The sequence below is a fragment of the Pseudophryne corroboree genome, chromosome 9 (genome assembly GCF_028390025.1).
Source record: "Pseudophryne corroboree isolate aPseCor3 chromosome 9, aPseCor3.hap2, whole genome shotgun sequence".
NCBI lineage: Eukaryota > Metazoa > Chordata > Amphibia > Anura > Myobatrachidae > Pseudophryne > Pseudophryne corroboree.
The window spans coordinates 439,478,367-439,502,243 of NC_086452.1; the positions used below are offsets into that span (position 1 = coordinate 439,478,367).

General features: G+C 48.2%; 1 protein-coding gene across 2 annotated transcripts in view; it reads right to left on the reverse strand.

Annotated features, from left to right (window-relative positions):
• The window catches only part of KLHDC8B (kelch domain containing 8B), a 339,381-nt gene extending 338,787 nt beyond the window's left edge, over positions 1-594 (reverse strand). Inside the window, exon 1 of one of the 2 annotated variants that reach the window (XM_063941084.1) lies at positions 258-594. The gene's annotated coding sequence lies outside the window, so the exon portion shown is untranslated. The remainder of the gene's footprint in view (positions 1-257) is intronic. The other variant, XM_063941083.1, reaches the window with a different exon arrangement.
• Positions 595-23,877: the final 23,283 nt, after the last annotated feature.

A 23,877-nucleotide genomic window follows, 5' to 3' on the forward strand; every position in this document is an offset into this window, starting at 1 on the left:
TAGCCCTGATTTATAATTCAGCACCCGGACAACACTGTATCTGTACTATTGCTGGGAGTATAAACTCCTGCAGGGGGAATTGTAGGTTTGATGTCTCTTACGCTCTGTGCACTGATCTTTGAATTATATAACCGCACTCATTTCAATCCGCCTGCCCCACTGTACCCAGGGACTTGTGCAAGCTGAGGAAGAACCCTGCACTCTAAACACTGCCACCAGTTCATTCTCCCTATAGACATTAGCCATGAAACCATTACCTTCAGTCACATCAGGCTCCCCAGCTTTCCAAGACTTTGGTGTTCAGTTGGGAAAAAAAGGGAACTTCTTTCTCCAAGAAGGGGTACAGGGTCCTAGAGGCGGCATGTCATCGGCCGGAAAAAGATGCTGCAGGGACAGTGTTGGTCCAGCAAGCTGATCCCGGGAAGGTTGGAGGAGATAAGAGACTCCAGCATGTTAAGCCTTTGCTGCTTTTCACGTTTTATCCGACTCTCACAGTTCCTCCTCCTCTCCCCTCCTCTCTCGCTCTCTCTCTCTTTCTCCATAGTCCCTGCAAGCAGAATTGGAAAGAGGAAAAAGAAAAGACATAAAACTCCCACGAGTTTAACTCTTCTTTTCCCCCATAAGTGAACCCCATACATAGAGCCGCTTTCATACTGTATGGAAGAGTTTTCATTTATCAATTGAATTTACTGCACTATAAGAACAATACTGCACTAATAATTGCCATATTTTTATATGAATTTCAAGGGCACTCTGTTGGTTGGTTGGTGAGTGCATAATCTAATAATCTATGCAGACATAAAGCATAACAACATTTTATTATAAATACTCCCCCTGCGATAAAGACGTATTACAGGAGAGAGTACAGCGAGCTGACTGTGCAGGTAGTTTTAAAAAAATCCTCAAGGGCAAAATAATTTCAAGGACAAATGATTACAATTTTGGGAGCTGTCCTGGGAAGTTGGCAGCTAAAAGGCGAATGAACCATTTATGATGCACATACGGATGTGAACGTATTAATTAAGTTCCACAATAGGTAAACAGGCTCACATCAGCCACTTTAGTTATGAAGTCAGTGTACTGTATGTCCCTGTAGCTCGTTTCATACAAGTGCCGTCACATAGCCAAATGTCCCGGGGTCACATATATACAGTATGAGCCTCAAAACCTACCAGCACATCCATAAAAATAAAGGAGCAGATTTAACAACATGTGATATTCTAGTTATCACTCATTACAAATGCTCCAGCCAGGGTTGGACTGGCCCACAGGGGTACAGAGGAAACCACCGGTGGGCCCTACTGCCTGGGAGCCCACCCTCTCCTCTAGGGATCAGGTTTCAGACTGTACTGTTACTAATCTAGTACATTATCTTGCATACAATACAGTATTTACTGTACATATTTATCTAGGGGACCAACACTTGCAAAATGGTTAGGTAAACCAATGTGGCGGCTGGGCACACCCCCTCTAGAGACTGGCCACACCCATAAACATGGGGCCCTACCACTGTATACCCCCGGTGGGCCCTACATGCCCCAGTCCGACACTGGCTCCAGCCAATTGGTGCTCCAGCCAATCAGCTCCTAGCATTTTTCAAACACATGACAGGAGCTGATTGGCTGATTGAGTGCCAGTTATCATTCGTAACGAGTGATAACACAAATATCACTCGTTGTTAAATATGCCCCAAAGTTGTCTACTGATGTTTTATACGTGCGGCCTGTCTTTCTGGGGGTTCTATAAATCGGAACCTTTTCTCGCTCGGTTTCGTCTTGTGGGACCATCTCATCATGACCAATTGGATTATGTCACAGTGTGTATATCTTACAGATAATTGAGATTGTAAGCTCCGATGGTTACAGGTTCTCTGTAAAAGTGTTACATAACATGCTGGCTCTTAATTAATAAAAGGTTTATGAATGGAATATACCCAGCATGGACAGTACCACTGCTGACCTTTGATATCACAAAATCATTAACCAAATGAATGCTGTAGAGTTCTGTGTATTAATGGCATAAATATGCACATGGCTGCTATCAGTTCTACGTAGGTCCTATCATCATTAATTACTGGTAGCCCTGCACACCCGGGACATAGTCAGGGGTGAATGGGCGAAAGTGGTTGTCATAGGAACCAATGTTCCCTGTGGTAACAGCATTGGTTTGCGGTTCATAGGCAGGTTGCCCTCCGCAAATCTAACGCAACAACCTAAAATATCTGTCTTTGTAGACCAGTCCTACAATACACAGTGGGGAGATTACGCAAACCTTCTAAAGGGGAGGTATTGCATAGAAACATAGAATTTGACGGCAGATAAGAACCACTTGGCCCATCTAGTCTGCCCCTTTTTTTTTTTTTACCATATTTATTATTACAAACCTTATTTGATCCTTATTTCTGTATAAGGATATCCTTGTGTCTATCCCATGCATGTTTAAATTGCTGTACTGTCTTAGCCTCTACCACCTCTGATGGGAGGCTATTCCACTTGTCCACTACCCTTTCTGTGAAGTAATTTTTCCTCAAATTTCCCCTGAACTCCCCCCCCCCCCCTTCCTCAGTCTCAGTGCACACAGCAACCAATCAGATTCTAGCTACCATCTTGCAGAATGTACTAGATAAGCAATAGCATGACTATGATTGGTTGATATGTGCAACACTTTCACTAGTCCTCTTTAGAAGATTTTATAAATCCCGCCCTCACTAGTGACGCCATAAAGCACCTATTCTGCTTCCTCGGCAGATTGTTAGCTGATTTCTGTACGGTCAGCACAGATTCGCTGCAATGTAGTCATGTTACAAATGTGCCACTAAACAAAGTATTTTTAGAAATGACTTGACTTCCGCAGTGCTGGCCCATTAACTCTTCTGATGCTGCCCAGAAAGAACCCAGAACCACTAATATCTGCAAATTAGCCACAAAGAAACAAAATCTATCCGCTTCTCCTAAAAGTACTCATTTCCAAATGAGAAACTTATGTAACGCCAGCGATTAAACACACCCTATATTCTGCTGAATGACAATCGGCATGTTGGCCCCACAAGGAGGTTCTGCAGCAGCCGCAGACTGTTATAGCTCATGCACAGAGGATTTCTGAGATTGATGTATAATTAAGACCTATTTCCAGAGTTTGTTGCAATGATTATTATCAGGCTCACACAAGTCATCACTAGACTGTTGTGTGCTAGACGCCAATTATTTGAAACCCAATTAGTTGAGCCAGTTGTTTTCTAATGGTGCCCATAAAGTACCTGTGCCAGTCTCTACCTTTCAGAAGCTCTTTAATGGAGAATTTTAGTAACCTACTGTATTACTTTATTTGTCCTGATTCAAATACCTCCTGAATTAGCAAGCATATATTGTTTCAACTGGACGGAACCCCTTGTACGCTGCACATCATACTTGTACAGCCGCAGTCATGTGTACAATGACTGACAGATCAGCACATATGGGTGGCAGCCTGGTTACAAAGGAAAGTAATGGAGCTCCCAAATATAACAGCTGGTTCCCAGTTATCAGTGTGCGTATCTAGAGTTATTACACTGAGATAAGAAGTAATCACCAGGAAAGTGGGAAGATGGTAACTTGAGGTTCCCAGGTTGTGGAATAGGCTACACGCTGCCAATCACACATCTAGACTGGCAATAAAACTGTCAGAGCTTGGGAAGTAAATTATCCCCTTCAGTACATTTAGCACCGGGGCTCCCTCTAGTGGTCTCATTGTGTATTCCCATCGCAGACAAGTTCTCTATTTTTTTTTTGCATTAATTAGTCTCAAGGGTCCAAAACTATTAAACATGATTTAACGCAACTACATAAATGCGTCTTTTTCTTTTAGGTTCTTTGAAACTTTAAAAGGCAGATACAGGAATTTATATATAGTTGTATGGATAGCAATGCGATGGACCTGATAGTAACATAGTAACTAAGGTTGAAAAAAGACAATTGTCCATCGAGTTCAACCTATTTGTGGTCTCCTATGCAGTCTTATTATAGGACTAGTTATTTTTATGTTAGGACTAGTTATATTAACTATAATGCATGCCTACGCACCATAACCCTGAATATATTTATCCAATAGGAATTTATCTAACCCATTCTTAAAGGTATTGACTGAGTCCGCAGTTACTACTCTCTCAGGCAGGGAATTCCAAACACGTATTGTCCTTACTGTGAAAAAACCTTTTCTCCTCTAACCTAAGCGAGTGACCACGTGTCCTCTGTGCTGATCTTATAGAAAACAGGTCCCTCCCAAGCTCTGTGTATTGACCCCTTATATATTTGCAGATGTTGATCATATCCCCTCTTAGTCTCCTCTTTTCCAGTGTAAACATGCCTAGCCTTGCAAGCCTTTCCTCGTATTCCAGCGTCTCCATGCCCTTGATCAGTTTGGTCGCCCGCCTCTGAACCTTTTCTAGCTCCAGGATATCCTTTTTGTGATATGGTGCCAAAATTGCACACAGTATTCAATCATCGCGCCTACTGGCATTGCAAGTTTTCATGCGCGCCCCATAGAGGTGCAAGTGAAATCTTGCAAAGTTAACCATATATGGCTGATAGGTGCGCAGTCTGTCGACATGGATGGAGGGTCAACATATCAAATATCAACATTCATAATGACATTGACATCATATCAACAGTCATCATAATTCTCCATGTGGATTTCCGTTGCTGAGGTGAGTATGTCTGTCCCTAACGTCATCAAAAATTAGCTGTCAACATTTTATTGTCACTATTCACTAACACAACACTGCCGTGTCATTGGGCCTAATTCACACCTGATCGCTAGCAGGCGATTTTTGAACTGCTGCGATCAGATAGTCACTGCCTACAGGGGAGTGTATTTAAGCTGTGCAAGTGTGCGAACGCATGTGTAGTAGAGCTGTACAAAAGATCTTGTGCAGTCTCTGCGCAGCCCAGGACTTACTCAGCCGCTGCGATCACTTCAGTCTGTCCAGGACCGGATTAGACGTCAGACACCCACCCTGCAAACGCCTGGACACGTCTGTGTTTTTCCAACCACTCCCAGAAAACGGTCAGTTAACACCCACAAATACCCTCTTCCTGTCAATCTCCTTGCGATCGCCCCGTGCGAACGGATCCGTCGCACAAACCCATCGCTGAGTGGCGATCCGCTTTGTACCTGTGTGATGTGCTTGCACTTTGCGGTGCATACGCATGCGCAGTTTGTGCCTGATCACCCGCTGTGCGAAAACGCACAACAGCAATCAGGTCTGTATTACCCTGTATTACAAATAGCGGTATTTGCGTTCATTTAAAGCGATGAAACGTGTCCCAAATGTAAAATATAACCGCCGAATGTTTCTGCGCCACGAAAGTTCTGGTATCAAATAAAACCTGCAACTTTATAAATCAACTGACTTAGGGGGAGATTTATTAAAAGCTTGGAGTGAGATACAGGGGAGAGAGGTAAAGTAGCTCCTATCGCTTTACAGGCTGTGTTGGGAAAATAGCTGGTACTTTATCTCTCTCCAATGCTTAGTACATAGACCCCTTTATATCTCTCTGATTTGCATCTCCCCCTCCAAGATTTGATAACTCTCCCTCATACGGGGAAATGTAACAGCCTGTGACTTGCAGGCATCAGCGAGATTCCGGCGAGTCTGTGGCAGTAATATAAAAGGCAGAGCCAGACGCATTTTCAGTTATTGCCACTTCGAAACAACCGGCAGACTGGCTGGAATCTGTCCGAAGCCTGCAAGCCACAGGCTATTACATTTCCCCCCTATGAGGGAGATTAATCAAATTTTGGAGGGGGAGAGGTATCAAAGGTTAGAGAGAGATAAACCTGTACATCTGTGGTACCACAATCAAGAGACAATTTCCTCTTTTCTCATTTTGAGTCCTGGACAGCTGTTCTCTCATCCTCTGCTATTATACCTCTTCCGACGTAGTTATAATGCCGGCGAAAAAAAGCGATTTTACACAACGGGCTTTCACCAGTACATTGGGTGTGATCACAGCTGAGCCCCTCCAAATTCTATACTCTGATAAGCGCACAGCAGTGACTGACACAGAAATAGAGGTGTTGTACGCTGTCATACCTCGACTACCTCATAAGTACAGCTAATTAAGGTTTGATCAGTGGCATCACTAGACGGGTGTGAGCTGCACCCGGGCATCACCCTCGGAGGGGGTGACACCAAAATGCAGGCTCCTCCGCCGTGACAGGAGCCGGATGCTGCAGTGTGACATTCTCTTGCAGCAGTCGGCACAGAGGAGGAGCCGACAGTGTAGGCACTAGTCTCTGGGGGAAGTCCAGCATCTCCGGGGGACGCTGGGTACACCCCCGGAGTGATGAAGTAAGGATCCTCCGCAAGGCCATGCCCCTTTAAGTTAGACCACACCCCTTTTCAGGAGTGCACGCCTCCGGCACGCGGTGGGGATACAGAGTGCGCACCAGGTGTCACCTGACCCGGTAACGCCTCTGGGTTTGAGTACATTAATCGGTTCCTTTGTTGTACCCTCATCAGAACTCAGATACTTTGCATATATTCGGCTCCGTTAACCGTAGATCTTCACTTAGGGGGTCATTCAGACCTGATCGCTGGGCTGCTAAAATTGTTGTTCTGCGATCAGATAGTCGCTGCCCAAGGGGAGTGTATATATTCGCCGTGCAAGTGTGCGATCACGTGTGTACGCTGAGATGCTAAAAGATCCCTCAGTCAGAGGACAGCTGCAAATCCGTTCGCACCTCACTCACCATCGAATGTTTTTTTCCAGTGTGTGCAGTGTGTGCGCAGCCCAGAACTTACTCTCCCAGTGCGATGAGAACAGGCTGATCGGGGCCGGAGCTGACGTCAGACACCCTCCCTGAAAACGCTTGGGCACGCCTGTGTTTTTCCGGACACTCCCAGTAAACAATCACTTGCCACCCACAAACGGCTTCTTCCTGTCAATCACCTTCCGAACGCCCGTGCGATCGGATTTTTCGCACCATCCCGTCGCTGACCGGAGATGCCCTTTGTTGCTGTCCGACGTGTGTGCACATTCCGGTGCATACGTAAGCGCAATTAGTATCTGATCGCCCACTGTGCGAAAACACATAGCAACGATCAGATCTGAATGACCCCCATAGATCTTTCGCTCTATACCTGGCTAGCTGCTCTCTCATCTCACAGGTTATATGCTGCTGGTCTACATGCCAGTGTCTGTGTTTACCCTTATCTGTGTCTATATTTTAATATTTTTATTATAAGCGGAGTACAGACCCCAGCAAGCCCTTAATATCTGGGCATGCTGACATTTGTAGTATAGACAAGTGCCATTATGCCAGGGCAGGCTTGCTGGGACTTGTAGGCCACCTGTAAAGAACAATATTATTTATTGATCGATAAACCCCACACCCAGTGCCACCAGGGGTGCAGGGCTGATTGTTACCACCCCCCGAGGTATTCCAGCCCTGGGCTGACCAGTTGGCGCTGGTTGAGAGTGTGGCAGGGGGACCCCACGCTGTGTCTCACTGCTATAGCGTTATCCCCCCTGCTGGTTCAGCCTGGGGCCGGTTTTTGGAGAATAGAGGGAGTCCCACTATGTGTTTACCCCTATATTTAAAGATTAGCGCAGGGTCAGCTGTGTGGGGCTGGTTGCTGATTGGGGGGAGGGGGAACCCACGCCATTTAAAAAAAAAATGTTTTAACACTTTTAAAGCCGAGGGTTCCATTGTTGTCTGTTTAAGAAAAATTTACAAAATCAACGGAAAATCACAAACACCCTCCCCCCAAATCAATACTTAGTACATTTACGCCAAAGCGATTTTAGTGCCATTAAAGAAAACGTGAGGAAAATAAAAATAAATAAAAAGAAAAGGTTTTCACTACCCTCCAGGTGTTGTAATTGAGAATGTAATTGGAATACGTATGGGCCCTACACACATACCGATCCGCCGCCGAGCTGACCGACGGCGGATACAGCCGACGGGTGACTCGGCGGCGGGGGGGAGATGACGGGGGGAGTGAAGTTTCTTCATATCGTTCTGTTTTATATGCCAGTGTGTAGGGCCCATAAGTGCAATCTTTTCCCGACTATGGGCTTAGGGCAGAGGTTCCCAAACTGTGTGCTGTGGCTCCCTGGGGTGCCTCGGGACACTTGCAGAGGTGCCCTGGGTTGGTGGTCCAGGACCAATTCAAATTATTCATGGTCAATATAATAGGCAAAACCAGTGCTGGTGGCTGCTAGTCATAAAATATGTGGCCAATCAGAAGTAAATCTTGGCCCTCACCACACAACTGACCCTAAGGATGACATATAAACGCGATCTACTTAATGTAATATTTCTTTCTAAATTCAAAATAAGAAATTTTTGGCCTAGGGGTGCCGTGAAAAAAATTCTGATATTCTAGGGCGCCGTGATTCAAAAAAGTTTGGAAACCACTGGCTTAGAGGGTAATTCAGAGTTGATCGCAGCAGCAAATTTGTTAGCAGTTGGGCAAAACCATGTGCACTGCAGGTGGGGCAGATATAACATGTGCAGAGAGAGTTAGATTTGGGTGGGTTATATTGTTTCTGTGCAGGGTAAATACTGGCTGCTTTATTTTTACACTGCAACTTAGATTTCAGTTTTAACACACCCCACCCAAATCTAACTCTCTCTGCACATGTTACATCTGCCCCACCTGCAGGGTACATGATTTTTCCCATCTGCTAACAAAATTGCTGCTACGATCAGGTCTGAATTAGGCCCTATGGGGGTCATTCTGACCTGAACGCTCGCTGCAGTTCTTCGCAGCGCAGCGTTCCGGTCAAAACTGCGCATGTGCCGGCACATGGCTGACAGCCGCCAGCTGTTGTTGCCTAGCGATCGCCTCTACCTGATTGACAAGCAGAGGCGGTCGCTGGGCGGGAGGGGCGGCACGGCGGCGTTCGGCTGCCGTTTTGTGGGCACGGTCCGGCCAACACAGGCGTGACCCGAGCGTGCCGGGGGGCGGCCCGCAGCAGCCGCGTGATGTCACACGCAGCCGCTGCGAGCCGGGCAGCGACGAGTATCTCCCGGCCAGCCGCAGGAGCTGCGCTCGCTGGGAGTTACTCTACAAGTACAAAATAATCGCCGCTGTGCGATGCTTTTATACTTGTGCGGGAGGGGGGGGGCACTGACATGCTGGGCAGACTAGCCCTGTGCTGGGCGTCCCCTCGCATGTCTGGGAAGCTGATCGTAGCTGTGCTAAATTTACACACAGCTATGATCAGGTCGGAATGAACCCCTATGTGCATAATAGCTGTCATCACCGGGAACTGCGCATTACCAGGATGAGGGAATCATTTACCTGCATTACACGGGCAGATTGCTCTGTGTTCTCTTCCTTCTCTGCATGCGGATACCGCAAATGACACAACTCTCATTGACCCTCATTCCGAGTTGTTCGCTCGCTAGCAGATTTTAGCAGCATTGCACACGCTAAGCCGCCGCCTACTGGGAGTGAATCTCAGCTTAGCAGAATTGCGAACGAAAGATATGCAAAATTGCGAATAGACATTTCTTAGCAGATTCTGAGTAGCTCGAGACTTACTCTTCCAGTGCGATCAGTTCAGTGCTTGTCGTTCCTGGTTTGACGTCACAAACACACCCAGCGTTCGCCCAGACACTCCCCCGTTTCTTCAGACACTCCCGCGTTTTTCCCAGAAATGGCAGCGTTTTTCCGCACACACCCATAAAACGGCCAGTTTCCGCCCAGAAACACCCACTTCCTGTCAATGACACACACCGATCACCAGAAAGAAGAAAAAACCTCGTAATGCCGTGAGTAAAATACCTAACTGCATAGCAAATTTACTTGACGCCGCCGCAGTGCGAACATTGCGCATGCGCAGTTAGCGGAAAATCGCACCGATGCGAAGGAAAATAACGAGCGAACAACTCAGAATGAGGGCCATTGTCTCTTTTGTTGCCTGACAAGTGTGAGTGCTTCGCTATTGATCTGTTAGATGCTGGGTAATCGGCCGGTGGGTAACACTGCTCTGTGATGTAAGAGGCAATTGCAGTTCACAGCTAGGCAAGCTACAGCCCTCAAATTGTTGTGGAACTACAGGTCTCAGCATATCCTGCCAGTCTTCTTATGTACAGACATATCCTCATTCATTGTGCGACTAAAGCTGAGATCCCGGCGCACAGAGCAACAAATCGGTGTGTACCCACGATATGGCAGCTCCATTGGCTCGCTAGCGACATCCCACGTCAGCCCTGCAGCAGGGCCGACGGAGGATGTTGCAAACGATTAGCATGTCACTCGTCTCCCCTCCCCCCTCTTCTGTCTGACCCGACATGGACAAGTGTGTATGTACTTGCCGCAGACTGGGTCCCATCGGCAGTGATGTCACATCTCTAAATGTTCTTAAGAAGCTCAACAGCGGGTTGCGATTATACCGATTTCTTAATTTAGCGTCTGTGCCGCATTTTAGCTGCTTCTACAGTTGCTGATAGTGTCCTGGGCGCCTAGGATTAGCGCTTTGGTGACTGATTAGGGCCAGGACGCATGGCGTGCTCACTCGGTTCGGTCCTCATTCTTTTGCTCTTCTCCCCAGGCCAGCGTCCGAGTCGCACCCCGCTGCTTCCGCATGCAACGCCAGGGAACTTTTGTCGCATTTGAGATGCTGAATATTAGCTACAAAGCCACGTGGCAGGATGCGCGGCGCGGCTTACCCGTGTTATCTGCGGCTCGCCAGATAGCGCTATCCACCCCAATTTTAGGATAGATGTATGTGGACACATCTTCGGAGCAATACGGAACAAATTTTTTTATTTTTTTTGGGAGGGGGGCAAACATTTAAAACTCCCTGTTTTGTGGCATATTGGGTGAATATGTTTATTTAAAATGGCTATTATAAGGAAAAATGACCAGATAGACCTAATATGTGAACTTTATTATTGTTATACTATATATGGTGTATACATGTGTGTTTTTTTTACTCCTTTCTTTTTTTACATATTTTCTCATCTGAACTTGTATTGACATTGGGGCTAACTCAGACCTGTGCGTTTTCGACCAGGAGGCAATCAGGTCTGAACTGCACAGGCGCCGACGCCACAGTGCGTCGGAGCATGCCAGAGACTCGATCGGCATCTCTGCCCAGCGATCACCTCCGTCTGATTGACAGACCGAGGCGTTCGCTGGGCAGGCCAACGGCGTTGGGCCGCCGTTTTGGGGGCACGGTCCAGGCAACACAGGTGTGCCCGGACTGTGCAGGGGGCGGGCCGCAGAGGCTGAGTGACATTACACGCAGCCGCTGCGACACAGAGAGTGACGGGTAGCTCCCTGCCAGCGCGCAGGAGTTGCGCTGGTAGGGAGCTACTCTTCAGGTACAAAAGCATCGCCGCCGTGCCTGTACGGCAGCGGGGAGAGCCTGACATGCGGGGCGGGCTAGCCCTGTGCTGGGCGTCCCCCCCGCATGTCAGGGTGGCTGATCGTAGCCGCTATGATCAGGTCTGAATTAGCCACATAGGGCCTTCGTCAGATGTGGACAGAGGAGCTACCGCTGGTTACACAGAAGCTGCAGCGATCGCACTAATATGGTAATGCAGCAGGGGGCGTCACACCTTCCGCTGGATTACTGATCTGAGCTGCAAGAGCCAGCCACTCGCCAACGACGGTCATGACACCCGCCCGTTTTGAGAAACAGAGTCTGTCGCAGCCCCCAAATGGCATCAGGCTGTCAATCACGCACAGTTTGATACCGTACTATGGCCCTCATTCCGAGTTGTTCGCTCGGTAAAAATCTTCGCATCGCAGCGATTTTCCGCTTAATGCGCATGCGCAATGTCCGCACTGCGACTGCGCCAAGTAAATTTGCTATGCACTTAGTAATTTTACTCACGGCTTTTTCATCGTTCTGGCGATCGTAATGTGATTGACAGGAAATGGGTGTTACTGGGCGGAAACAGGCCGTTTTATGGGCGTGTGGGAAAAAACGCTACCGTTTCCGGAAAAAACGCAGGAGTGGCCGGAGAAACGGAGGAGTGTCTGGGCGAACGCTGGGAGTGTTTGTGACGTCAAACCAGGAACGACAAGCACTGAACTGATCGCAGATGCCGAGTAAGTCTGAAGCTACTCAGAAACTGCTACGAGGTGTGTAATCGCTATATTGCGAATACTTCGTTCGCAATTTTAAGATGCTAAGATTCACTCCCAGTAGGCGGCGGCTTAGCGTGAGCAACTCTGCTAAAATTGCCTTGCGAGCGAACAACTCGGAATGACCTACAATATCCCCTGTCGCAGACCCGTACTGCAAATACTCAGTGCGGGTTTGGCGCATGTGCAAAGTACCGAATATCGATACTTTGTGACACACAACGCAACTCCGTCACATCTGAATCATTCCAATATGAGCTTGATTCAGATGCGATGCCGATGTTTGCGCAGCCGTCCGATGTTTTATGTACTGCTCATGCGTCCTGGTGATTATCACTGGGAGACGCAGTGCGATTGTGGACGCACAGAACTGCTGTATCCGTGGGCGTTTCTCAGTGGTTGCTAACCAGATGCAGCCTTGCTTTGGCACCAGTGGTCATGTTCAGACAGACATTCTCAGCAACCACAGGGCTGCTCTAATATATTCGATGGTGTGACCGATGTTGCATTTTTTTACATATAGCGGCGAAATACAGACTCAGCAGGTGAGCCTCTCTGTACAAATTCCCTTGGCTGCAGAATTAGCATAAAGACGCAGTCAAGCTGCGTAAATAGACAATGGGGCAGATTTAGCAAAGCTTGGAGAGATTTAGGGGTATATTCAATTGAGGTTGGATCCATTCTGACATGCATTTGTCGGAATGGATCCGACAAGGGCTATTCAATGCCCATCTCAATTCCACTTTAAAAAAGTCAACATGAGATGAGGGACCGGAGAGCGGGGAGAGCTGCGGGCAGACGGGGGACAGCACAGCGCTGCAGGAGGGTGTGGCACAGCCGCCAGACCTCACATCAGCGTCCACCCGGCTCCAGCAAGTGGGACCTCACTTGCTGGAGCCGGATGGACGCTGCCGTGAGCGGCGACTATGACACATCGTCCTGCAGCGCTGTGCTGTAGTGCTGCTGTCCCCGTCTGCCCGCAGCTCTCCCCCGTCTCCTCCTCTCAGGTCCCTCATCTCAGTCCGACTTTTTTTTTTAAGTCGAACTGAGATGGTCGGAAACGGGGCCAAAACCTGTCGAATTTGGCCCCGTTTCCCTCAGAAGTACGAGAATCGGCAGCTATACCGCCAATTCACGTACTATTCGACAAGTCCAATTCCCCGACTTGTCGAATAAAAATGCCGGGGACGGAATAGGTCAGAATCCCTTCCGACCTGAAAAAGTCGAAAACTGCCATCTTTCGACAAGACGGCAGTTTCGACCTTAATTGAATAGTGGAGAGTGATAAAGTACCAGACAATCAGCTACTAACTGTCATTTTTCAAATACAGCCTGTCCAGTGACAGTTAGGAGGTGATTGGTTGGTACTTTATCACTCTCCACTTTATCTCTCTCCAATGTTTGATAAATCTGCCCCAAAGTCTCCTAACTGTCATGTTACAGGCTGTGGGCCTGTTGTATCAACAGTTATTTGCGTTTTTTTTTTTAAAAAAGAGATAAATTTCACTTTTCTATACTTTTCGTCTTTTTTTAAGTATCGTCTGAATGAATGTAAGTTTTTCGATTTTATTTAGCGAGTTTTTTTTCCGCTAAATTATACTTTTCAAGGTTTTTTATAACTTTTCCAACTTCTGTTGGAAATGAATGGGAACCTTACGTATCATTAGTTTTTTTGTGTAAATTGTCTGAAACTTCCTACCTCTATGTCTGTCTGTTTTTATCCAGTTTTGTTCTATTACTGTTGTTCTAATTGTAAAGCGCAACGGAATATTCTGCGCTATATACGAAACTGCTAACAAATAAATAAACTTTTCAGAACTATTTTTCACCGGCTTTTACTGGCGAGTTTTGCAATAGGCAACGATTGATCTTGTAGTCACACCTGTAAAATACACACACACATATATATATATATATATATATATATATATATTTTGTTTGTGAGATTACTGTGACACTACTAAAGGCCAGAGAAATTTCATCTTAGTAACATGATGGGTCTAATTCAGATCTGATCGCAGCAGCAAATTTGTTCTCTAATGGACAAAACCATGGTGGTCATTCCGAGTTGTTCGCTCGTTACATTTTTCGCAACGGAGCGATTTGTCGCAAACTGCGCATGCGCAATGTTCGCAGTGCGCCTGCACCAAGAAAATTAGCACAAAAGTTTGGTATTTTACTCACGGCCTAACGAAGATTTTTCATCGTTCTGGTGATCGGAGTGTGATTGACAGGAAGTGGGTGTTTCTGGGCGGAAACTGGCCGTTTTATGGGAGTGTGCGGAAAAACGCAGGCGTTTCAGGGAAAAACGCGGGAGTGTCTGAAGAAACGGGGGAGTGTCTGGGCGAACGCTGGGAGTGTTTGTGACGTCAAACCAGGAACGAAACTGACTGAACTGATTGCAATGGCTGAGTAAGTCTCGAGCTACTCAGAAACTGCTAAGAAATTTCTATTCGCAATTCTGCTAATCTTTCGTTCGCAATTCTGCTAAGCTAAGATTCACTCCCAGAGGGTGGCGGCCTAGCGTGTGCAATGCTGCTAAAAGCAGCTAGCGAGCGAACAACTCGGAATGAGGGCCCATGTGCACTGCAGGGGAGCAGATATAACATGTGCAGAGAGAGTTAGATTTGGGTGTGGTGAGTTCAAACTGAAATCTAAATTGCAGTGTAAAAATAAAGCAGCCAGTATTTACCCTGCACAGAAACAATATAACCCACCCAAATCTAACTCTCTCTGCAAATGTTATATCTGCCCCCCCTGCAGTGCACATGGGCCCTCATTCCGAGTTGATCGGTCGCAAGGCGAATTTAGCAGAGTTACACACGCTAAGCCGCCGCCTACTGGGAGTGAATCTTAGCTTCTTAAAATTGCGACCGATGTATTCGCAATATTGCGATTACTAACTACTTAGCAGTTTCAGAGTAGCTCCAGACTTACTCTGCCTGTGCGATCAGTTCAGTGCTTGTCGTTCCTGGTTGACGTCACAAACACACCCAGCGTTCGCCCAGGCACTCCCACCGTTTCTCCGGCCACTCCTGCGTTTTTTCCGGAAACGGTAGCGTTTTCAGCCACACGCCCCTGAAACGCTGTGTTTCCGCCCAGTAACACCCATTTCCTGTCAATCACATTACGATCGCCGGAGCGAAGAAAAAGCCGTGAGTAAAAATACTTTCTTCATAGTAAAGGTACTTGGCGCAGTCGCAGTGCGAACTTTGCGCATGCGTACTAAGCGGATTTTCACTGCGATGCGATGAAAAAGAACGAGCGAACAACTCGGAATGAGGGCCATGGTTTTGCCCAACTGCTAACAAATTTGCTGCCACAATCAGGTCTGAATTAGGGGGGTCATTCCGACCCGATCGCACGCTGCACTTTTTCGCAGCCGTGCGATCGGGTCGGAACTGCGCATGCGCTGCAGCCGCAATGCGCAGGCGCGTCGTTACCCGGCGACGGCCGTCGCTGGGCAACAATAAGAACTACGAAGAAAGAACGCAAGAAGATTGACAGGCAGAAGGCGGTTCCCGGCGTCAACTGACCATTTTCGGGGAGTGGTGAGTCCAACGCAGGCGTGTCCAGACATTTGGAGGGCGGATGTCTGACGTCAATTCCGGGACCTGACAGGCTGAAGTGATCGCAGTGGGTAAGTAAGTCCAGACCTACTCCTAAACTGCACAAAATGTTTTTGCATATATCGGCTGCACAAGTGAACGCAGTCTTGCTATGCAAAAATACACTCCCCCATAGGCGGAGACTATCTGATCGCACGGCAGCTAAAAACAGCTACCGTGCGATCAACTCGGAATGAGGGCCTAGGCCCGATGTTCTTAGCAGTCATTTGTATAACTAATAGAATTGTCTTATTAAAAGTCCCCCCCCCCCCTTTCGTTGTTTTCTTATAGTAAGACAGCCATCCTTTTCTCCAGCTCTGAAACAGAGCATGCGCACTTCATACATTTTTTTCAAAATGCAATAAACCCACCGAAAAGTAGATTGCAATATTATCGTATTTTGGGGTTTTTATCGCAATCACATTTTCAATAAAAAAAAAAAAAATGGTACATAAAGATCGAAAAAGTCACGAAAAAAGCCCCTGTGTTTGAAAAATGACAGTTAGGAGCTGACTGTTTGGTACTATGGGGGATATGTACTAAGCAGTGATAAAAGTGGAGAAGTGAGCCAGTGGAGAAGTTGCCCATGGCAACCAATCAGCTGCTCCGTACAATTGTATTGTATGCAAATTAGAAATGTTAAGTCAATGTTGATTGCCTGCCGTCGCCAACTTCTCCACTGGCTCGCTTCTCCACTTTTATCACTGCTTAGTACATGTCCCCCAAAATATCTCCGTCCGCTATCTCTCTCTCCAAGGCTTAGGGGGTCATTCCGAGTTGATCGGTAGCGGAAAATGTTCGTTGCGCTGCGATGATGCAAAAAAAAGGCACTTCTGCGCATGCGTATGCAGCGCAATGCACACGCGCGATGTACTTTCACAACGGCCAATGTATTTTTACACAAGGTCTAGCGAAGCATTTCAGTCGCACTGCTGGCCGCAGAGTGATTGACAGGAAGTGGGCGTTTCTGGGTGTCAACTGACCGTTTTCAGGGATTGTGTTGAAAAATGCAGGCGTGCCAGGAAAAACGCAGGCGTGGCTGGGAGAACGCAGGGCGTGTTCGTGACGTCAAAACAGGAACTGAACAGTCTGAAGTGATCACAAGCGCTGAGTAGGTCTGACGCTACTCTGAAACTGCACAAAAATATTTTGTAGCCGCTCTGCGATCCTTTCGTTCACACTTCTGCTAAGCTAAAATACACTCCCAGTGGGAGGCGGCATAGCGTTTACATGGCTGCTAAAAGCAGCTAGCGAGCGAACAACTCGGAATGAGCGCCTTAGTACATGGGGGTAAATCAGACCTGATTGCTGGGCTGCTAACTTTGTTGTCCTGCGTTCAGATAGTCGCAGCCCAAGAGGGAGTGTAAATTCGCCGTGCAAGTGTGCAATTGCATGTGTACTCTGAGCTGCAAACATCTACTGTGTGCAGTGTGTGCGCAGCCCAGGACTTACTCCTACAGTGCGATGAGAACAGGCTGATCGGGGCCGGAGCTGATGTCAGACACCCTCCCTGAAAACGCTTGGGCACGCCTGCGTTCTTCCTGACACTCCCAGTAAACGCTCAGTTGCCGCCCACAAACGCCTTCTTCCTGCCAATCACCTTGTGAATGCCCGTGCAAATGAAATTTTCACACCAGCCTGTCGCTGTCCGGCGATGGCGGTTGTTGTTGGCCGACCCGCGCGCGCATTGCGTTGCATATGCATGCGCAGTCTATTGCTGATCGTCCACTGTGGGAAAACGCACAGCAGCGACCAGGTCTGAATCACCCCCCTAGACCCTAATGTCACTGAGGATTCCGGGGAACATAGGGTGTCATTCCGAGTTGTTCGCTCGTTATTTTTTTTCCGCAACGGAGCGATTAGTCGCTATTGCGCATGCGCAATGTCCGCAGTGCGACTGCGCCAAGTAAATTTGCTATGCAGTTAGGTATTTTACTCACGACATTACGAGGTTTTTTCTTTGTTCTGGTGATCGTAATGTGATTGACAGGAAGTGGGTGTTTCTAGGCGGAAACAGGCCGTTTTATGGGTGTGTGCGAAAAAACGCTACCGTTTCTGGGAAAAACGCGGGAGTGGCTGGAGAAACGGGGGAGTGTCTGGGCGAACGCTGGGTGTGTTTGTGACGTCAAACCAGGGACGACAAGCACTGAACTGATCGCAGATGCCGAGTAAGTCTGGAGCTACTCAGAAACTGCTAAGAAGTGTCTAATCGCAATTCTGCTAATCTTTCGTTCGCAATTTTGATAAGCTAAGATTCACTCCCAGTAGGCGGCGGCTTAGCGTGTGCAAAGCTGCTAAAAGCAGCTTGCGAGCGAATAACTCGGAATGAGGGCCATAGAGAGGGGACATCAGTTCTATATTAGACACTGTGCAGGAGACATCTGGCAGCCGCTAAGAGCTTATATTATGGTCCCGTAAGAGGAAGCAGAGATGGAAGGCTTGGGCTCAGCAGGTCTACAGTTATGTCCGGTCCCCTAAGACGTTGTTCATTTAAATACACAGAGCATATTACATGTGACACCTTACTATAACCTCATAAGTAAAAGGCATTACTGTACAGAGCTCTCCAGTCCATGTTCAGTGTGCAATAATGAAAACTCTTTTACCACCTGCAGTCATGCTTTGTATCCCATAAGCCAGCCACAGGCTGCACGATAGTGTGTGGAATGCACAGCGGTATTATCAGATACAAGATGTATAGAGGTGACCCTCAGATGAGCGACGGTCGGGAGTAAGGGAAAGGTCTGATAACCAAATCAAATGATCCAGACCGTTTTAAATGATTGTCGTTGATGTCCATACATAGGAGGGGGGTTATCAAAGCATTGAGATAAAGTAGAGAGAGATAAAGGGCCTGATTTGGATTTGTACGCAAATCCAATGGTTTACCTACAAGTCATTGGGTCCTGTGTGATCACTGGCAACTCTCTCCCACCCCGTTAGCCATAGCGTGATTGACATTCTGATGGCGTTTGGGGGGGACAGAACGGGGAATTGTTTTGTAGGCGCGCTGAGTCCGAGGTCCGTGTCTTCAGACGTAGACTTCCTAGACTTGGCATAGGGGTTCGGATGGCCAGTCTGAGCAGGCTGAAGCTTACACAGACTAGCCAAAGGCTGCGGCCAACGGGTGATCTGACGCTGCGCCTTCAGACGCAGCACTCGGACGGCAGGTGCTGGCAGGAGGCGTCTTTTTCCTACGGACGCCTTCTGCAAAAATGAGAATATTGGTTGAACGGTATTGCACGGTCGCTTTCATATCGCAATCAGACCCAAAGTATCAACCAATCAGCTCCTAACTGCCATGTTCCAGGCTGTTTGAAAAATGACAGTTATGAGCTGATTGGTTGGCACTCTGTCCAAGCCTTGATAAATCTCCCCCACGGTACAATAATCATTCTGAACAGTCGTTTCATTGGCCGATCTCAATGATGCTCAATCAGTGTGTGGCCATCTTAACGTTAAATCGTTTTTTCAGGGTCAGGTATCACTTGTTCGTTTTGATATCTGGGGGCACGTGAGAGCTTCTGTTATCACTGAAAGAACTACATGTCCCACAATGCATCACGCTAACGAGTTGACGTATGCTAAATATTAACAAAACAAAAGAAATAAACTCAATTGTGACAAATTACTCAAATTGGGGGGGAAATGGACACAATTTTTAAATGGAAAGCTGCAGGTGAAAACAACGCGGAACCGCTCTGCAGTTTAGTGGAAGTTAAGCATAATATAATTTATCATTTTGTCAGACATCTATTTATACGTTACATTAGCATGTAGCAGCAGCAGTTGGAGGAATGATGGCAATGGCATTTAATGAACCAGGAGAATGGAGATTTGGAAATGAAAGGGCCGTCAGCGCTTCTTACAAGTCCCATCATTTACATAGAGTTTGTCTTTTAACACAGCTGTAAATGGTGTTGCCTTGGATTCCAATTAGTGGCGGAGCAGGCGGTGCCCGCTGCAGTATATGGTATACAGCAGCTGGAGAGGCAGCCGCCTTATGGTGCAACGCCCAGAGATAACAGACCTCAGAAGTTCCCCGTCTCTGCCCTGCAATCTCCCACTGACCCGGATCGCAGTGCAGGGGATTGGATACAGCACAGTACAGAGATGACGGACAGGGACCTTATACTCCTCCATCATCAAAGCACGTTCTCAGATTATAGGCAGCTCGGCCATGACATTCTGTACTGTGACTGAGAGATGGAATAACCTGCAGCCGATCAGATCATCAGACTGTTCACAGCAGAGCATAGTGTCTCCCTATGTGACCTGTTCATTCCCATACGTCCCAACTGCTCCACTTTCAGCGCGACAGTCCCGTTATTCTGGGACTGTCCCGCTGTCAGGAGGAGGGGTGCAGGGAAAGCACTCTCAGAGATGCTGGGCACACCCACACACTGATGTGAATGGGATGTTGTGAGGCTCCACCCCCTTGATGTGAGGCTCCACCCCTTTTTCAGGCATGCGCAGTGTCCCGAGTACTGGACTTTCAAAGTTGGGAGGTATGCGTTCATGTGAGTAATGTATATTATTGGGGACAGGGCTGCATGTGACAGGGGCAGTGACATGATGTGAGGAGGGGAATGGTGGCAGAAGAAGCCACAGACAGTTATATAGTGGGAGGAGCAGGGTCCCCAGCAGCACAGAGTATATCAGGAGATGAGTGATGTGTCAGTGAGGACAGGGCTGCATGTGACAGGGGCAGTGACATGATGTGAGGAGGGGAATGGTGGCAGCAGGAAGTCACAGACTGAGAGTTATATAGTGGGAGGAGCAGGGTCCCCAGCAGCACAGAGTATATCAGGAGATGAGTGATGTGTCAGTGAGGACAGGGCTGCATGTGACATGGGCAGTGACATGATGTGAGGAGGGGAATGGAGGCAGCAGGAAGCCACAGACTGAGAGTTATATAGTGGAAGGAGCAGGGTCTCCAGCAGCACAGAGTATATCAGGAGATGAGTGATGTGTCAGTGAGGACAGGGCTGCATGTGACAGGGGCAGTGACATGATGTGAGGTAGGGAATGGAGGCAGCAGGAAGCCACAGGCTGAGAGTTATATAGTGGGAAGAGCAGGGTCCCCAGCAGCACAGAGTATATCAGGAGATGAGTGATGTGTCAGTGAGGACAGGGCTGCATGTGACAGGGGCAGTGACATGATGTGAGGAGGGGAATGGAGGCAGCAGGGAGCCACAGACTGAGAGTTATATAGTGGGAGGAGCAGGGTCCCCAGCAGCACAGAGTATATCAGGAGATGAGTGATGTGTCAGTGAGGACAGGGCTGCATGTGACAGGGGCAGTGACATGATGTGAGGAGGGGAATGGTGGCAGCAGGAAGTCACAGACTGAGAGTTATATAGTGGGAGGAGCAGGGTCCCCAGCAGCACAGAGTATATCAGGAGATGAGTGATGTGTCAGTGAGGACAGGGCTGCATGTGACAGGGGCAGTGACATGATGTGAGGAGGGGAATGGAGGCAGCAGGAAGCCACAGACTGAGAGTTATATAGTGGGAGGAGCAGGGTCTCCAGCAGCACAGAGGATATCAGGAGATGAGTGATGTGTCAGTGAGGACAGGGCTGCATGTGACAGGGGCAGTGACATGATGTGAGGTAGGGAATGGAGGCAGCAGGAAGCCACAGGCTGAGAGTTATATAGTGGGAAGAGCAGGGTCCCCAGCAGCACAGAGTATATCAGGAGATGAGTGATGTGTCAGTGAGGACAGGGCTGCATGTGACAGGGGCAGTGACATGATGTGAGGAGGGGAATGGAGGCAGCAGGGAGCCACAGACTGAGAGTTATATAGTGGGAGGAGCAGGGTCCCCAGCAGCACAGAGTATATCAGGAGATGAGTGATGTGTCAGTGAGGACAGGGCTGCATGTGACAGGGGCAGTGACATGATGTGAGGAGGGGAATGGTGGCAGCAGGAAGTCACAGACTGAGAGTTATATAGTGGGAGGAGCAGGGTCCCCAGCAGCACAGAGTATATCAGGAGATGAGTGATGTGTCAGTGAGGACAGGGCTGCATGTGACAGGGGCAGTGACATGATGTGAGGAGGGGAATGGAGGCAGCAGGAAGCCACAGACTGAGAGTTATATAGTGGGAGGAGCAGGGTCTCCAGCAGCACAGAGGATATCAGGAGATGAGTGATGTGTCAGTGAGGACAGGGCTGCATGTGACAGGGGCAGTGACATGATGTGAGGTAGGGAATGGAGGCAGCAGGAAGCCACAGGCTGAGAGTTATATAGTGGGAAGAGCAGGGTCCCCAGCAGCACAGAGTATATCAGGAGATGAGTGATGTGTCAGTGAGGACAGGGCTGCATGTGACAGGAGCAGTGACATGATGTGAGGAGGGGAATGGAGGCAGCAGGAAGCCACAGACTGAGAGTTATATAGTGGGAAGAGCAGGGTCCCCAGCAGCACAGAGAATTTGAGATGAGTGATGTGTTAGTAATGTGAGGAGGAGGATGGAGATAAGAAACCAAGGGATGTATAGTGGAAAGAGCAGAGTCCTCAGCAGCACAGTCGTGTTAGGTTCCTTTCACACAGATGTGAGAAGGTTGTCGTAGAGAATGCATCTGCATATAAACATAGTGGGGGTAATTCCAAGTTGATCGCAGCAGGAATTTTGTTAGCAGTTGGGCAAAACCATGTGCACTGCAGGGGGGCAGATGTAACATGTGCAGAGAGAGTTAGATTTGGGTAAAAAAAAAAAATACAGAAGAAATTGAATTTTAAGCACTTCCCTGGCCACACTGCAGCCCGGGCAACGACGCCGCCAGCGAAAAATGTGATCGCAGACGCGATCGCAAGAAGACGGACAGGCGGGAGGTGTTCCGGGGTGGATACTCACCGTTTTCCAGGCGTGGTGAGTCCAACGCAGGTGTGTCAAGGCGTTTGGAGGACGGATGTCTGACGTCAGGACCGGGACCTTCATCGCTGAATCCGTCGCACTGGGTAAGTAGCTGCAGGGCTAGTCTTCTTTTACTTGAAACTTTTTTAGTATAGCAGGGCTGCACAAGCGATCGCAGCCCTGCTATGCTAAAATACACTCCCCCATAGGCGGCGTCAGGTTGATCGCACGAGCAGCAAAAGTTGCTACGTGCGATCAACTCGGAATGACCCCCCAGCAGTGCACATTGGCCCTCATTCCGAGTTGTTCGCTCGCTAGCTGCTTTTAGCAGCATTGCACACGCGAGTCCGCCGCCCTCTGGGAGTGTATCTTAGCTTAGTAGAATAGCGAACGAAAGATTAGCAGAATTGCTACTAAATAATTTCTTGCAGTTTCTGAGTAGCTCCAGACCTACTCCTATACTGCGATCTCCTCAGTCCGTATAGTTCCTGGTTTGACGTCACAAACACGCCCTGCGTTCGGCCAGCCACTCCCCCGTTTCTCCAGACACTCCCGCGTTTTTCCCTGACACGCCTGCGTTTTTTAGCACACTCCCGGTAAACGCTCAGTTACCACCCAGAAATGCCCCTTTCCTGTCAATCACTCACCAATCAGCAGTGCGACTGAAAAGCGCCGCACGAACACCAGCAAATCTACTAAGTCTTGTGTTAAATAACTTAGCGCATGCGCTCTGCGTACCATGCGAATGCGCAGTTAGCAACAAATCGCAGCATAGCGAAAATCGGCAACGAGTGAACAACTCGGAATGACCACTATGGTTTTGCCCAACTGCTAACAAATTTGCTGCTGCGATCAACTCTGAATTACCCCCCCCATGTCTTTAGAAGAGGAGGAGAGGGCACAGTGGTGAGGAGTGAGAGCTACTTTTTGTCTCCCTCGTGTGTCTGTCACAAGTCTCCTCCGGTTGCATTAAGTGGGAGCAAAGGGCACATGTCCTGATCCTCTGCTCTCAGAGGACTTACTAGTACTCATCTGTCCTCCATGGTGAGGGCCCTGCTCTCCTCCTGCATATCTGTATGTCACACAGACATGTAAGATGGTGATACCACCTAATACTGTAGTATTGCGTACGGACATTGTATTACTCCTTCTCTTCATTATTCTCTGCCTCTCGTCAAGATCATACAGGCACAACTATCTAAAGCTAGGTACACACCAGACGATGTTATGTACAATTTGTTGTTCAGCAACGAATCGTAACGATATTGGGGGTAATTCCAAGTTGATCGCAGCAGGACATTTTTTAGCAGTTGGGCAAAACCATG